Source organism: Perissodus microlepis, chromosome 6 (assembly GCF_051167445.1).
Source record: "Perissodus microlepis isolate ML-2025 ecotype Zambia chromosome 6, ASM5116744v1, whole genome shotgun sequence".
NCBI lineage: Eukaryota > Metazoa > Chordata > Actinopteri > Cichliformes > Cichlidae > Perissodus > Perissodus microlepis.
The window spans coordinates 25353650-25371456 of NC_140466.1; positions in this window are offsets into that span (position 1 = coordinate 25353650).

The window sequence follows — 17807 nt, forward strand, 5'->3', positions numbered from 1 at the left end:
ATGTGTCACCCCTCGCCATCTGAGCGAGACCTTGAACCAACTCTCCCAATGACAGGAGGCCATCTCCATAATTACAGCACAGAGGACCTGCTACGCATCAAACTCACAGCACTTAGATTGTTAAAGCACATATGTCAGCTGTTGAATCTGACTCAGATCCAAGGCTTGCCAGTAATGAAATAGGGGTATGAGGGGTGAGTCAGCCACTGGCCTTTGTTAATTGCATGTCTCACATCATCCTGGCCAGGACGGTTAATTGGAAAAGATCAAGGGGATTTGCTGTGTTAATGAGCTTCCCGTGAACCCAAGTCATACTTTGGATACCAAAGGAGCCTTTACAACTTTTCATTTCTGGAGCAACGTGGTCATAGTCGACTACTGCCTCATCTCCTGTGTTTGGTAGCGTCAGCTCAGAGGGGAATAGATGGTCTATTATAAGCACAGCACCATTTAAGCAGATGTAATCAGTCATCCATTTCTATGTCCATGTCACTTTGCATTCAGCATGCATTACACTGTGCGCTTTCTTCAGCTGCATATTCATGTAAGCCTACTGAATGCAATACCAAAATAGAACAATTTTAAAAAGCAGGAAGAATATATGATCCACCACATCCTTATAATTCAGTATGCATATTCCTGTTGAATTAAGTAAAAAATACAGTTAGCCACAGTGTGCAGTAAATTTCCTGCTAACAATGCTTTTACCATTAGTCTGTGCAGTTTTTGATCATGCCTCTGTCTCAATCTGCCTGCTCTGATATAGAAACCGCATAATAGATAATGAACTGTATGATTTTTGAGAAAGAAAAATGCTTACCTGGTCCTAAATCATTATTTTTGCTGGAGCCATTTATTCTTGGCGTTGCCTGACGTGCAAAATGAGTCGTGCTACAAAACTTTTAGCAAAAAACAGATTATATAAAAAATTCTAGTTCTAGATACCCAATGACTGTGTGTATATGCACTCACTGGGCACTTCATTAGTAATGCCAGATTGGACTCCTTTTCACTTTCAGAGCTGCCTTAATTCTTTGAGGCATAGATTCAAACAAGGTGCCGGAAACATTGCTCAGAGATTTTGGTTCACGTTGACATGATAGCAGCACAGAACCAGAGCTAACTGTTGTGTTCAAGAAACCAGTAGGACCCAAACACAGGACTTGGAAACAAAAGGGATAAACAAAAGAAGCAGCTCTATTAGCTGTAACACGATGCGCTTAAACATAAACATACAAGAATACAGAAACTGGGAACTAGGAACTAGAATTGAGGAAAAAGGAGATAATTGGGAGTAGCGAGGGAAACAAGGAGCTCAGGGAAACACACAGCAAACGGGAAACCGCGACAAGGAACACAGGGACTTAATACAAACACAGGATGATGAGAGGATGGGCAACAGGTGGGAACACAGCTGGAGGTAACACAGACTAAAGAGACAGGAAGCAAAACTGAACACAATGCACACAGGACAAGAGACTGCCAAAATAAAACAACCGAGGCGCAGAATAACACAGGTGGACTTGACACTAGGACAGGGAGAGGAGAGGGAAAGGGAACATTAAACAGAGACCAGAGATAAACATGGGGAGAAGAGTAAAAAAGCATGGGACGAGGATCACAGGGAGGCATTTTAACAGAAACCTAAAGAGTAGGTAACATAAGACCAGAAAATACACAAAACAATTAAACGTACCAAACCTAAAATATTAAATAAGCCAGAACCAAAATTACAAAACAATTCTCAGTAGATTTTCTTTTTCAGACCATCTTCTGTGAACCCTAGAGCTGTTGGTGTGGGAAAATCCCAATAGGGCAGCGGTTTCAGAAATACTCACACCAGCTGGATGCTGGAAAACTTTCAAAAACTTTAATTTACACTTTTTAATTCATGACCTTTAACATTTTTCAACTTTTCAGGATGTTACTGATGTTGATATTCAAACAGTGGTCTTGTAGGCTCAAGTTTAGTTACCACAGGCTGGTAAGTGTTCACTGTTCCCACTGGTCGCAGGCACAGGTCTGTTGTGGTTATTTTTTTACAAGTGGAATTTGCAGGTAAGACTTCTCTGTTTTCCACAAACGTATATACTGGGAATGATTCACTTTTTCTCCACAGGCTCTGGTTTGTGAGTGAGAGTGGGTCAGGCAGGTTTGGCCAGAAGCAGGGAAGACAGGCACACCAGGACGGAATATGTGACAAAGAAAAGAACAGGTCAGGAAAGTACAGAGCACAAGTTCACAGGTTAGCAAGCAAACGAGGTATCAAACTCAGAAGACTCAAGTACTCTGCCACACTGAATAATTTAACGAGGGGTATATGAGAACCAGGAGGAGGAGAACCGGGGTTATATACAGCTGGAGATGATAGATGAAGATCAGGTGTGCCGGTGGGAACTAGGGCAGCCACACCTATGAGTTAATACTCACGCCCACACACATGCATATGACAAATGAGAGATCAGACAGAGGAGAACAGAAAGAAGGAAGGTCAGAACCGGGGGGCGCGCGTGTTGCTGAGTAGTGAAATATTCACAGAAAAACAAAAAGTGAAGGATTGATAAAGTATTTCTGATTCTGATTCTCAGATCTCTGATAAAATAATTTGTATTAAGTAACCGTTAAGTAATTCTTCTTTATTACCTTGTAAATCATGCATGTACTTCATTTAAATCTTTTTAGTGTTTTTAGGCGACTCTTCACCTTCTTGTGCATTGCAAATACACATTTTAATAGTTTGGAGTTTAAATTTGTTTTTTGGTTTGTTAGCATCAGCTATGTTTTTGACTATTTTGCTTCTTTCTTCTTCCTTGTTTGATTGTTGCACCATCAGTGCCGGTTGTGTTTCCCTGTACACCACCGACTGTTAAGTTTTTTAGGAACGTTTCTTTGCACAAAAACGCAAAAAAAGTTGTAAAACTCGTCGCCAGGTAACTCATCCTCTGTATCCTCGTATAACACCTTTTGTGATAGAGGCTTATAGGGTGAGGAAATGTGTCAAGCGACAGCACCAGATTTTAATAGTTATGTCTAATAAAATAATGTTTTATTATGGGAAGTCTTGTCTGGAGCACGACTCATATTGCAGGCTATAAGTCAGGGTGTGTTTTAACCATTAGGATCAAGTCTCCAAACTTTATCAAATAGTTCTAAAATACTGATCGAGTGTTTTTTACTCTACTCCACTGAGAGCTATTCATATATGACTACCAGTGTTGGGTAAGTTACTTTAAATTAGTAATTTAGTTACATTACTAGTTACTTCTATCAAAAGTAACTCAGTTACTTCAAGTTACTCGTTACTTTCAGAGTAACTAGTTACTAGGGAAAGTAACTTTGGTTTTACTCAGAATTCTCTTGTTAATGTGTTGCTTCCGTAACTGGATACCCAGCCAGACTGCCAGTCTTCTGGCTTGCTTACTTGCCACAAGTGCACTGTGCCACCTACCAATAGAAAGGAAAAAAATAATGTGCACACTTCCATGAGAGAAATTCCCACGCCTGGACCGTCGTTGACCGATTCTAACCTGCTTTTTACATCCAACACAAAAACTGCAGTCGTGGTGCTTTCGATTGTACTCAGAACTCGGAAATTCTGCCTTCTGAATAGGAAGATGTAGGGAACACCAGACTGCAGATGAGCTGCTTACAGGGCTGGACTGGGACAAAAAAAAAAAAAAATCGTCCCGGGGAATTTGACTAGAGACCGGCCCACCATTATAGGAAAAATCATAAAGCCTTTGAATGAAAACAAACACTGTTGTGACAGTGATGTACACTGTTCTGATGGTATATATGCATTAATCTATCAATCGTTTGTTGTAAGACTCAGATAATTATTTTTTTAAAAGCGAGACATTTTAAATGAGAATAAGAAAGAAAAGTATTTCTTTGTGCCCACCTCTCCCTGTTAATGCCCTACCTGCCCCCCTGGCAACACTTTGCTAGACCCGCCCCTGCACAGTTACCAGCTGTCAGCTAAGTAAAAAAAAGGATCCTGGTGTTATTTATCTCTCAGAAACAGTTCATAACTTCCCTTCAACTCCTTCATGTCACCTAAAAGGTAAACCTGTTTGTCCATCACCTGTTCAGCTCTGATGATTCAGTAAGGACATCTCCTGGTTTCATCTTCATGTTTCCCTCTCACCACATATCCAAACCGACATCATGACCAGCAGCTTTACAGCTGTGGCTCCAGCAAACATCAGCTGATAGTAGAAAGTAATATTAAATAAAATCTAACAACAGCTGATCAAGCTTATACGTGCTGCTGTTGTTTAGCGCGACACCCGCTGGTTTCCTCTTTCTGGCGCAAAGTAGGCGATAAATAAACAAGAGAGAAAAGCCGATCAGCTGATCATTGATCAGTTTCATGATTGAAGTAGAAACAGGAGAGGGAGGGGAGAGAATGAGAGGAGAAGAGGCAGCTGTGCAGCGTAAACACAGAATAAATCCAGCTTTGTGTCTTTTTCATTGTAGCTGAAGTCCGGGACAAAATGTTCCTTTTCACCTCAATACGAAACCCGTAATATTTTCTCTGAATACCAGACGATTCTGTTTTTTACGGGACAGTTGGCAACTCTAATAATTAACCTATGAACAAAATAAAGTTCAACATCAGTAACATCATAGCACCCACCCAGCTGTATAGAAACTCCGTCATGCTAGCTAGTACGCAGTACGAAAAAGTCAGCATAACGAAAATAAACTCCACCTAAACTTTTTTTATATGTGACTCAGATACACTGCAGGTCATAACTTCTTACCTGAAGTTCAGTTCACCTGACACTCGGACGGGCGGGCGCTTCGGGTCTCTCCTCTTGGCCCCCTTTTCTCTCATCCACCTGCTGGCCTCCACCACTTGCTAATGTTATTGAATCTGTGGAAGCTCCGCGATAGCCACCACACGAAGTAACGAATAACGAGCCTATTTAAATCCCAGTAACGAGTAACGCGTTCCTGGTTTTGGCATAATAACTAGTTACCGTGCTCGTTACCACAATAATAACGTAGTTACTGTAACGCGTTACTTAATAACGCGTTAGTCCCAACACTGATGACTACAGAGTTAAAACTCATCAATACAATATTTCTTTAAATATGTATTTTAGTGTTTATGATGGAGTTTAGTAATAAAACTCTACAGGTTTTCATCATTGCTCAGTGAAGAGCCAACATTACAGCGATGGTGAAGGCTGTATAATGTAAAAATAAATTATCCTTCAGTACTTTATTTGACTGTAACAGTTTTCTAACAATATCATTGGCAGATTTAAGTTAAACTAGCTAACCAAACTAAACCTGCTTATCGGTCTTTTAAAAAACTGCTGAATGTGATTAAAATGCAGCGAGCATCTTTGCGACGAGGTTTTACAACTCTAACCTCACTGAAGCAAGCCTAAAGCCTTCATGATGAGATGCAGGCTGTCTCTCTCTCACATATACACATACACAAGATGACACATTATGAGCATGAGCATCTTGCCATTGGCAGTGACAAATAAGGTAGGTCTACAGTAAGAATCATGAAAGCTAGAATTCAATGTGATCTGAATGACTGATGAATATTCATAAGAAGGCTTTGCAGACTTTTTATTATGTGGTGCATTAAAACTGAAATGTCTATACTATGTAATCAGCCAAGCACATGGCAGAAACTCAACGTGTTTTGGCAAGAGAACCTGCTGAAGTTCAAATGAGCATTAGGACCACTTTAAGAAAAAAAATATTATTGATCATTTTGAAAATAAAGGTGAAATTTCAAGATTAAAGTCGAAATTCTATTTTTGAGAAAAAGGTTGAAATGTGGCGATAAAAGCTGTTGTTTCAAGGCGAACTGCCATGTTTGCTATACCCTCTACAAAATGCCTCATGTAGATGAGTTAGTGAAACAAATTGATCACTCGTCTCGTGACACGATATACATCCTCTTTATTGCACGAGGGTGTAACCATCGATAACATCGCACCTGCCAACATTCTGTCTGTCCAGCAGCTTTGTGCGCCATCTTTTCAGTGTCCTTCTACTCATCACCACATTGTGTTTATGAGCTAAAAGAGAAATCATTTCCTTCCTATCATATCACTAACTCAGAGAGCATAGCAACCGTGCCAGAAAGTCTTGAAACAACTGTAATCTTCACATCAGCTGATTTCCCCCTACACATCCAGCTGGTAGGTCTCATATAAGGTGTGTGTGAGTTATTCATCTTTTAGCTTTCTCACATCTGCTGTGCATTTACAGGATGCTTTGCAACCCACCTGCACCCTACCACTTCATTTTTCATGCTGTCTGATTGAATTACTGTCATATATGTTGTTATTGATTGTTGCTCTCCTGGGTCTTACTGCTTGCTTTCCACAAAATACAATTATTGCAGCTAGAGATAGAAAAATCTGTTTCTGACTGTAGTGGTTCTTGCTGACGTACGGTAAAGGTCAGAATATGAAGCTTGAGTGATTTCATGTGTGTACGGTGTTCAGGTTTTCGTGAAGCTCTGTCCATAAGTGAGCAAAAAAATTATGAGAGCCAATTCAAGAAACCAAGGAATAGACAGTGGTCTGCAATACATATATACTACTACCATAGTATATTTAAAGTAATGTTAACAAATAATAACATTAGAGGTAAGAATGACCTTTCACTTATGTTATTATTTAACCAGAATAAAATATAAAAAAGGCACCTAACTTAAGGATGTCTGTCAAGAAGCCATTCCTAAGGAAGGGAAACAGGCAGAAAACCCTGAGCTATGCCAAAGTACACAAGAATTTGACTGAAAATTAGTGGCAACAGGTCTGATTTGAAAATTTGGTTAAACTGTGGTCATTATATGCGCTCAGTAGAGAGGTACAACTGTGAGTGTCAGACGTTTGTAAAACACGGTGGAGGCTCTGTCATGGTTTGTGGCTGTATTTCAGCCAGTGGTGTTGGAGACTAAATTATGAAAATCTGCAAAATTCTGTGAAAAATACCATCTGGAGAGAGTGTAATTGCCAAGAGCTTCATATTTCAGTGATCTCAAACACACACAGTGGAACATCATCAGTCATGGATTGGTCTTCCCAGAGCCCGGACCTCGAAATTGTTGAAGCAGTGTGGGATCATTTTGGCAGAGAACAGAAGAAAAGGCAGAAACATCCGAAGAAGAGCTTTGAAGGATCTTTAAGAAGCCCTGAGAACTATTCCTGAAGACTGCTTAAAGAAATGTGATTCAACTCTTCCCACAGTAAACTTGCCCATAGACAGTCAGCAGCCACTGAGGAAAGACTGCTGGCGCAGATTGCGAACACAGTACTGTATTCCACTTGGTTCGGCAGCCCTGGGGGACGGTTGTAGTGGGGAACACAACACTAATGGAGCGCAGCACACAGGCTTGGACTCAGTCACACCATTCAGCCTCTCTGATTTGAAATATTCAAGCCGGCGCTCTTGTCTGTCTATTAATATTTACTTCAACAACTACTACATGCAGTCTGCTCATGGGGCTTTGGGGAAGCATGCGACTTTTACTGTTGCTGGCTCGATTAAAAATGATTGAATAAATATACACATTAAATGCAATTCATTTTTTATAGAGACGAGCCTTGAACAGTTTTTATTGTAATCTGCATGTTAATATTATTGCCAATCAATCACAATTACCCGGAGCCCAAAGAGCCAGCTTCATTTTTTCCAGCCAGTAGACCAAGGCCACAAAATAATTTCTAAAAAACGGACAAGATGGAGCTTCACGTTGATCACGTCCATGTCAGTCGTTTCACGTCTACTTGTCAGTGACTTATTAGTAGAACTGTGACTTTGGAGCATTACAAATATGGTCTGACTTGCTAAAAATCATAAGACCACAGTTTTAAGCTGTTTTAACTCAGCCACTGTGAAAAATGGAGGCCACGGGTTACCTGGCAGCATTTTCGGACTGCCTTTTTCACTCCCATTATGCTGACATGGGTGACAGATGCCAGCTCTCCTGCCAAAGGCCGCATCATTCCTTGCACCCCCACCCCCACCGCCTCCATTGCCTGCCATCTAGCCATTACTGCTGCTGAAAATGCAGCATACATGAATCACACTGCAGCTGTCACAGCTCTCTGGCCCCAGCCTAATTAAACAATTAGGGCATTTGGTTAACAATCAGTCATCGTCAAAGGACAAATGTAGGCTAAATGGAGTCAGTCATACGGCTGTGCAGAGAGTGAAAGGAAACAGGTATAGATATATGACTCTAGGAAAAAAGAGGTCAGATGTGGGGGATTTTTTTTTTCTTTTTTTTAAAGAATCTGGCAAATTGAGTGATGCTTCTGCAGAGACTGAACAGGATATAAGCAATGTCAGGACTAAATCTTGAACTATATGCCCACCACTGCTGCACCAGCAAGTTGCAAAAAAAATGAATAAGGTAACGCTGGACGGCAGGTTTTTTTGCTTCGATGTGTTCATCTGTCTGTACAGCACCTACACTACATTAAAAAAACATTTTCAAGTTGTTTAAAAGAGACACTTACGAGAGCACTCAGAGGGCACATCTACACCAATGCCAATCTCCCCAGTTAGCCAGTGTTTTCAGTCACTGAAGCATTGCCAAAGTAAGCTAACTATGGTCTAATGGTGGTATTAATAGAAAGGTCACGAGGTGGCTAAAACCACTAGATTTCCCCCCTGTTAGGAGCACAAAGATAAAAACCAGACACAGACAGTTGCAACCATAAATAGTCTATGCTCCTTGGTAGAAGTGGTGAATAAATCCAATAGTGCCAACCTGCCATTTGACATTAAAAAAAAACAAACCTGTTTACAGTTACTTGGTGTGGCTGCAGTTAAAGACGGTTTACAAGAGTTTTGACCAGACTGTTGTTGTGAATACACAGCCTTGAATTCAGTGACCTGTGTTTCCCTCTGTGTAGGTCACCAGAGGTAGGGAGTGGGAGAGAATGAGAATGATGAGGGAGGCAGAGGCAAACATGAGGGTGTGGGAGGAGGGGGACCTGGAGAAAGAGAAGGAGAGAGATTTTTTACTGCAAACAGGCTGGAGGGATTTAATCACAGTAAAAGACGGAACTCTTATTGGGGGTATCAAAATTTTTTACAAGAGCAGCTGTGCCAAACTGTAGCACCACAACAGTGTCCCAGTCCAAAATAAATCTGCAGCCTACTCTATATCAGCTTATGTCTCAAAAAAAGGTATTTCCTCACCATCAAGGTCAAAAATCACAATCTTTACATCTAACGGTACCTTCGATCTTAAATGCTGGTTTGGGATATGGAGTACTCTGCCCGTGTCATTTACATGTAGCCTGTACACACTCGTTAAAATGTGGTGGTAAAAAGATCTGCAGTGATACATTTTGAAAGCTACACAGCCACCTCTGCACCATGACGACCTGGGAAGAAGACAGGCCACACATACAAAACACAAAACTCAAGGACACCATTCGCACAGTGGGAGAAGATGAAACCCTGCACATGAGGGAAGAAACTTACAGGCAGTGATGCCAAAGGTGCTGCAGGAAACTTTATATCCAAAAGGTGAGGAATAACTAAGTGAGGGACGGAGAAATCCTCACCTCATCATACTTTGGATAGTCGACAGATCACACTTTAAACAATTTTAAACAATTTTGGATTTTCTGCTAAAGAAACACAAAACTTTTCATAGCATATTCTGGAGATGATCCATTAGGCCAATTTCTAAAAAGAGGTGAGGTGACAAATTGTTTGCACCGTGTTGTTTGTTGTTGAGAGTTGGGAGGACCACAAATGAAACGACATGTTACACTATGTGATTATTTATTTAACAAAAACGGAACCAAAATTCAAAAGTAGTTGGTGGAAAATTAAGCACGTCCCCGTGATTCAGCAGCTCGTAGAGCAACGTTTAGGAGCAATAACTTGGAGTAATCATTTTTTGTATAACTTTATCAGTTTGTCACATCATTATGGAGGAGTTTTGGCCCACTTTCCTTTACACTGTTGAGGTGTGTGGCCATTCTTTTATCCACAGCTCTCTTAAGGTCCCAGCATTTCAGTCAAGTTGAATCAGCCTTGCTGATATATTCATTTTAGAGACAAGAGGCATCCCTTCCAACTAGCCACACTTGTTCATTCGCTTTCTAATTGTACTTTCTCATTGAACTCACTAACATTTAACATGCTAACTGAAGTCTGCACAGTCTGACATGTGGCTGTTAGTTGGGTTTTTTGGGGGGTTTTTTAGTTTCTTTGAGCATTGCACGGTCTGATCTTGGAGCGGATTTGCTGGGACCTCTACTCCTGCAAAGATTGGCATCTGTCTCAAATGTTTTCCTTTTGTGAATAATCTTTCTGATAGACTTCAAAATGTTTGGAAATGGTCTTGTAACCCTTCCCAGATGGGCAGCAACACTTTCTTCTCTAAGGTTATTGTGGATGTCGTTCTTCCTTGGCATTCTGCTAACCAACAAATTCCCAGTAAGCAGAGACTTGTGCTTTTACAGAGGTGGTCACACTTGCTGATCATCAGTTCATGTGGAGCATTTGATTAGCAGGCCCTGGCCTCTAATACCCCTTAATTTCTTTGGAAGCAGTAAGGCTGTATGTAGTTTTTCATACACTGCTTCTGCATTTTGGCTCAGTTTTTTATTAAATACACACAGTGCAATATGTCATTTTTGTAGTTCATCTGAGGTTGTATTTATGTACAAATCTGCTAAGGATCATATTATTTTTCATTATGTCCTCATATGAAAAGCCGCAGAATTAAAAGTGTAGTGGATCTACCACTACAGCTGACTCGGGTGAACAAACTCTGCAAATTGTGGTGTTATGGTCGTGTCATTTGAGCAACGTTAAATTGCACGGTACTTTCTGGAATGGTGTTATTGCTTCACAATTCTCTGATTATGGCAAGCCACATTTTTAATAGTTAATTCAAACACTAACCCGAAGCTTCAAAACATGTGAGGTTCCAGGGCCAAAATTCAATGGACAGATATGAAATGAGCAACAGATGGCTGGAACCGATGAGGAGAGGAAAACAACACTATTGAGCTGAGCCGGAGAGGCATTTGGGCAGATTTCAGTGCTGCCGTCTCCATCATCATAAACCATTCATTTGTCTTGAAGAGAAGGGCTCCTCAAAAACAAGTGCCAATAACTGCTCATTACACAGAGATTTACCATGGATTATATATCCCCATACACTTGTACACTTCACAAACAATAAGGACCTCTTCTGACTTCGTTCAGCAGAGGATTTGATGCGGTGCTGTTATTTTTCCTGATTTCCTAAAAGAGGAAATCATATTAGCAGCAGCAGCAGAAGTAACTAACTTAGTCTTTCATTAAAAATAAAGGAAAGTAAATTTACAGACAGAAACTAGTCAGCGTAGCTGGAAGTAGCAACACCCCAAAGGAATTATCACCTGACTCTTTATTTCTCTTCATTTTCTCAGTATTCATTCCTGTATATAAGAAAATGATTGGGCCTCAGGTTCTGAATAGTGAAGCAAATTAAAGTGAAGTGAATTAAACGCGCAGTCTCTTTAATGGACAGCAGAGTCATTAAAAAGACTCTTTGTAAAAAAGAATTGTAATTGAAGTTTGTGGGAAAATGATCCTACGTTGCATCATATTTACGACAAAAGCAAACATTTACCTCATGGGTTCAAAGTTTCAATTGTTAGTTTCAAGTCTTCTCTAATGTCTAAAAATCATTTTGCCACTTAGAGTAAAATAGATAAGAAAGAGTATGGAGGTGATTTCTCAGTGAGATCCACCCTTCATTTGTTCAGCATTCACATGTAGTAAAACACACTTTAAGAAGTCAGCTGTCAGTTTTCTGGTAAATATATTTTTTAATTCTCCAGGAAATCAGGTCAAGTTAGTCTGCTGACTTCTTCAGATTTTTTTTTGTGTGTGTGTTAATCATAACAAAAACAAACAACAAAAACAAACATAGCCAGTGGCTATGCAATGTGTTTCAACAAATGCCATTCCTCTTTTGCTTTCCACACAAACTACCACCTACCACCAAAGCTTGCTCAACCGTAATTGGTCAATAGTACTTGAACCACGAGTGGACTGCAAACAGAAACTAAAAATCTTGCTTCTTGCCTGCACATTTGACTTATGCATATGCTGCTTAAAGAGATTCGTTTTCTCTGCCATCCCAGTTAATATCACCATATATAACAAATGCTCCTTGCCAGCTTGTTAGATAGAGAACCAGTGCTAATCGTGTTGCCTTCCTATGTAACTGAGGTCACATTTGGATTCAAATAACCAAGATGGAGACTGGATCATCCCTAGTATGGCCATCGTTTACATGCAGCTAACTAATTCGTTCATCATTAGTTGTTTCCAATCATCATCCAATCAGACAAGGTTAGCAAGTAAGTGGGGAACATGCACTGTTTCAGCAGTTGGTGGTGATCATCATAAGAGAAAAGAAATGCTTCAAATAAATACAAATTTGATGGTTAAAACATTCCCCATCAGCTTTGTAAAGTGATATGAGTAGCTGTGAAGAAGAAATTAAGAAACGGGAACTGATCCAATGCCAACTGGCCTAGCAAAGTTTCTGCAGTGAGTCACTTTAATATAAGAGATGATCCTACTATGAAAAGCAAAGTTGTTTCCATTAACGGGTATTGTCCCAGTCAGCTGTTAACATTTACCAGGACACCGAAGTTGAAAGCAAGACATGATATTTATTTTAAAAATCTGTCCTTTTCCTGCTGTGACCATTCTGAAAAAAGAGGGTGGGTGGAGGATACATCCTGTGAGTATTGATGTTAAACTTCACCTATAGCAGAGGCGCACACGCAGAGGATATCTACTTCTACTGTAGTCCACTACTGTCATGTAAGGAGTGATTCACTGAGCAAAGCTTGCTTCGCTGGGAGCTTACGGTACAGACTATGAGGAGACCCGTTACCTAGCAACCACGCTGATTGTCTCATGCTCCAGGTGTAACTTCCACGAAGAAGGTAGCTCGATGTGAACCAAGTGGCTGCTATGCTATTTGAAACCCTGTTATTCGTGTGATTGAAGAAACAAAAGGAAACTGAACACACATTGTGTTTGTGCACTTGAGGTTTCAAAAAAAAGAAAGAGAGAAAAAGAAAGAATGAGCTGGTGAGCTTCAAGGTTTAAGAGAGAATCTCATGAGCTGAGGCGGTTTTCCCTGTCACACTGACTCATCAATCAAGCTTCAGCCTTTCTCTCTCCCTCCACACTTTTTCCGTTCTGTGATCAGTGTTATAATTAATCAAACAACACCACGCAGCACTCTAATTAATCTCACCGCTTACTGCAAGTCTTAAACCAGACGTCTTTGCAGCTGTCAATCATCTGCAGGTAGATCAACTTCAGGGGGCACCAGTGGAAATGATTTCATTTTCAATATGCTTCTGCAGGTTTGTCTGAAAGCATCAGTTTAATTGCACTCACAAGTCAAAGTCCCTAATTATTTTTTTTTAAACTCGCAGACATAAAGACATTTTTTTTAATTTTTCATTCAGACAAGAAAAAAATTGTCTCACAAATCATTTAGTTGGCTCCTCCATCTCCTTCTCTCCTCAACCATTGCACATCCCAACTTGTATTTTAACAATATTTCTCCCTAAGTTACACAAATCAACATTTGTTCATCCTGCCGCCTTTCTTACCTTTTTTAAACAGGCTTTTGAAAACCTTTAATGATTGGCAGTGGCAGCAGACCCGTGCTACTTGTTGACGTCTCTGAATGATCAGCACGATAAAAAGTGACCGTGACTCTTCCAGGTGAAAAAGCAATTTAAGCCAGGATGGTAGCTATATATATACCTGCCCATGCACATGCCATTCCAACAAAGCTGTTGCATGTAAAAATATATTGGACCATGCAGAGAATATCACTGGCATGTCTGCACTGACTTATAACACTTTTATAATCACAGCATAAACGCATGTTATTGCCTATAAATCTCCTTGATCTTTATATAACTTTCATTTTGTGTGTGTGTGTGTGTGTGTGTGTGTGTGTGTGTGTGTGTGTGTGTGTGTGTGTGAGACCAAGATCATCCATCTCAACCAAAACTGTTATCCAATCCTCAGTTATATATTTTGATACAATGAGTGCAGCGATGTTTTTGATTCAGTGGTTGATATTGCTTGAAATGGCTCCAGGTATGCTTTGGCCAAGAGTCTGTTCAACATTTTAGAGAAGTGGGTTCTAGACAGAACAACTCCAGGCTCCCAGGAGAGGTGAGAGAGAGAGAGAAATGGAGAGAGCTGTGCAGCAGTGAGGAGGACGGTAGGGAGGCCAAGGCCTGGGAAACAGTGCCATCTATTGAATGTACTTCTCCTACCATATATGTTATAGCAGGAATGGTAAATCATTTGGAGCTGACAGCAAAGGTTTAATAGAGACGTTTCTTTCTCCGCTGAACATCTATATTTCCCTGCATGTCACCGATGCCAAGCACATAGTTAACTCAGTATTTAAAGACAAGCAATATTAAGAAGATGCAGCTATTAAATCATATATATATCCTGCAAATATATAGACATTTAATCTATAGGAAAAACATCCATGTAGATGCCTTTTTTAGGTTCATGCATTGTTAATTTTCAGGTTTTTTTGTGTTTTCTGAGGAGAATAATTGCCATTCATTCGATGATATATTAAACCTTTAAGGACATTAAGGGTATGTTCTCTTCTATGCAGTATATATGCGTGTAGTGTATACAGTTTAGAACTATTCCACTATATTTAAAGACTGGTAAAATCTCTGTACACATCAGAGTGAAAGCCTGGCTCTGACCACAAAAAGTGTTTGACAGCTGAGAAATGTATGTTTTTTTAGTCTGTTTAACACAGTGTATGTTTTTATAACATATTCTAACATGTTCAGAATTTTTTAATACTAAATTTAAATGTTTTTTTATGTAAAATAAATATTTTGTATGATTGGATCTTTGTTTCAAAATCCCATCATCTGTTATGCACTTATGCACTGGTTTCTACTAATGGTTAACTAATAACAGGTGAAAGCACTATATATTCAAACCTCCTTGTACTTATAGTTATATGTAGTTTTCAGGTATAGTTATGCAATGGTTTTAGACTTAAAATGGTCCTTAAGGTGACTTTAAGTGTTATTTATTTGTCCAGACTACAAAAATCTAGAGTATCAGCTAACCCCAGTTGCAACAATCACTGAGATGTAACCACCACTGAAGCAACACTGTATTAATATTTGATCATATTCAAATGTTGATTTGTAAATGAGTAATTTTAGGCTCTAAAAGAGTTAAATGGTGGTAAGAGTAGCAACAATGTGTAATAAGCACTCACCACACGCTGAAGTGAGTGGACCTTGTAAATTATCATTATGACACTTTATTCACCAACAGCTACTACTGCCTACTGTATTGTAAGCTTTACCAGGATCCTTTTAGCCCGATGAATGTATTTAACAGCAGTCATGCTCATGATAGCGTGAACCTACAGACTGGCTCTGACATCATAGAGGTCTGTAGGAGTTTGTGACAAGATCAGATGAGAAAGGACTTATTCACCAGCGCCGTGGTTGATATTCACAGTGAAAGACAACCGTCAATGCCCAACTGCTCACAATGCTAATTTCTGACACATCTCTGTGAATTTTATGCAAGATCTGTGGTGACATGCAGTGACCAGCGAAACCGCATCATAGTTCACGTTGGGTAATTGTTGCACGGAGGGTGGTAATAGCGCAGTTAATACTTGCGATGGAGTCATCTGTTTGTAACAGTTCACACACACTTATACCGTAGTTAAATGTACTATTTAAAGCTGTACGAATTATGACAGTTTTTTTCGTCATCCTGTGAAAAGCATCCGTGAGACTGGTCCTAGTTGTGTAGCATTTGAAACTGCAGACTGAAAAGATGATAAGAAACTGTTTTTTTTTTTTTTTCATAGATATCAGCATTTATGCTTTTCTTGTTGCCAAATACAAAGCTTAAGAAATTTCACAAGTGTAGACATTTCTGCCTCCGTAGCTGCTTTAACACAAACATGGGGTATAATAAAGCTGATGGGCCAGTATGACAGATCAGTGCCGGTGTTTATAGTCCTTATGTCTTTGGAATGGTGCATGCAGCTTTTCACAATAGTGAGGCCAGAGGCCCGGTGATTTCTCTGGGGAGGAGCAGGATGTCTTGGATGAGATCAGGCCGGAGCAATGCCTCGCTCTGACATGTGTCAGCCTCGATTAGTTTTGACTGTTCAATGTGATGACCCCTTCAGCTGTAATCTACCAGTACCGGCTCTGACAGATTAACAGTGCTATTAATGTCTAGATGTTTTTTGCTCCTGCTGAGGATCTATTGATCAGAGGTGTGTTTTTCTTCAGTGGGAAACACTCAATGAGAGGGGAGTGTGTCATGTTAGGTCAAGGCCAGAACATGCAGTGGCACATAGTAGCATAGCAGTGTGGGGGTTTGAAGGTGGGCTGTTTTTTTTAAATAGAATATTGTGTGGGTGAATATATACAGTACAGAGAGATGAGGAATACCTTCCTTGATATTTCAGCTCAATTATTGAGATTTTACTCCTTTAAATAAAGTGATAATTTTACAAATCAGGTCCAGTTTCCCTGCAGGGACTCGACTCTTTTCCATTCTGTTTTTTCCCCTCGTGTTAGAGATTTTTTTTCCCCCTCCTCCAGATACTCTCCGCTCTTGCTTAGAGCCTGAAAACTCATCTCTTCGAGACATATACCTCATGTTGCTCTCACCTAACTGAATCATATCCCTTTTCTCTGAAACATATTATCTTCCTTCTCTACACCCTTGCAAATAAGATCCTTCTGCAGTCTCATTTGGTATTATTTTTTATTTCAATTATCATTGCTTCTGTGTAAGAAAAAGAAAAAGAAAAAGAAAGAAGAAGAGCCATGGGAGAAATCTACCCTAACTCAAAAATTTCTAGTTGATGGCAGGTGTATGAATATGTTGCTCATTATTCTGATGTATCCATCAAAGTCGTTCTCTGTCATCTTTTATAACATGAAATATAAGAAGGATATCATTGCAATGCTGAAAAAAGAGAGGTACAATGGAAGGTGTAAGACCCCCATCTTGTGGTCAGACCTATAAACTGCTGCCATAAAGAGAAAGTCTCCAAATACCATGTACATTTCTATTATACACTTTATTAACCATACCACATAAAAAATATCTGTTCTCTGGCCCGATGAGTCTTGATTTCTGCTGCAACATTCAGATGGTGGGTTCAGAATTTGATCCAAACAACATAAAAGCGTGTGTATCCTGCCTTGTATCAATGGCCCACGCTGCTGCTGTTGGTGTAAGGGTGTGGAGGATATTTTCTTGACACATTTGTGTCCCTTAGCACCAACTAAGCATTGTGTGAATGCTACAGACTACATGAGTGTTGTTGCTGACCATGTCCATCCCTTTATGATGACATCTACCTGTGATTGCTTCCAGCGGGATAACACACCATCTCTCAAACATCATATCATCTCAACTCGGTTTCTTGAACATGACAATGAGTTCAGTGTGTTCAAATGGCCTCCACAACTCATCATAGATGTGCAGCTGACAAATCTGCAGCAACTGTGTGAAGCTATCATGTCAATATGGATCAGAATCTCTGAGGAATGTCTCCAGCACCTTGTTGAATCTATGCTATAAAAAATTAAAGATGTTCTGAAGGCAAAGGGGGGGGGGGGGGGGGGGGGGGGGGGGTATTTTCACATTGGCTTTTGGGATGCATGTTTTTTAATATATGATGTCTCTCACAGTTTTTTTTTTATAATTTCTTCTACTTTAATAAA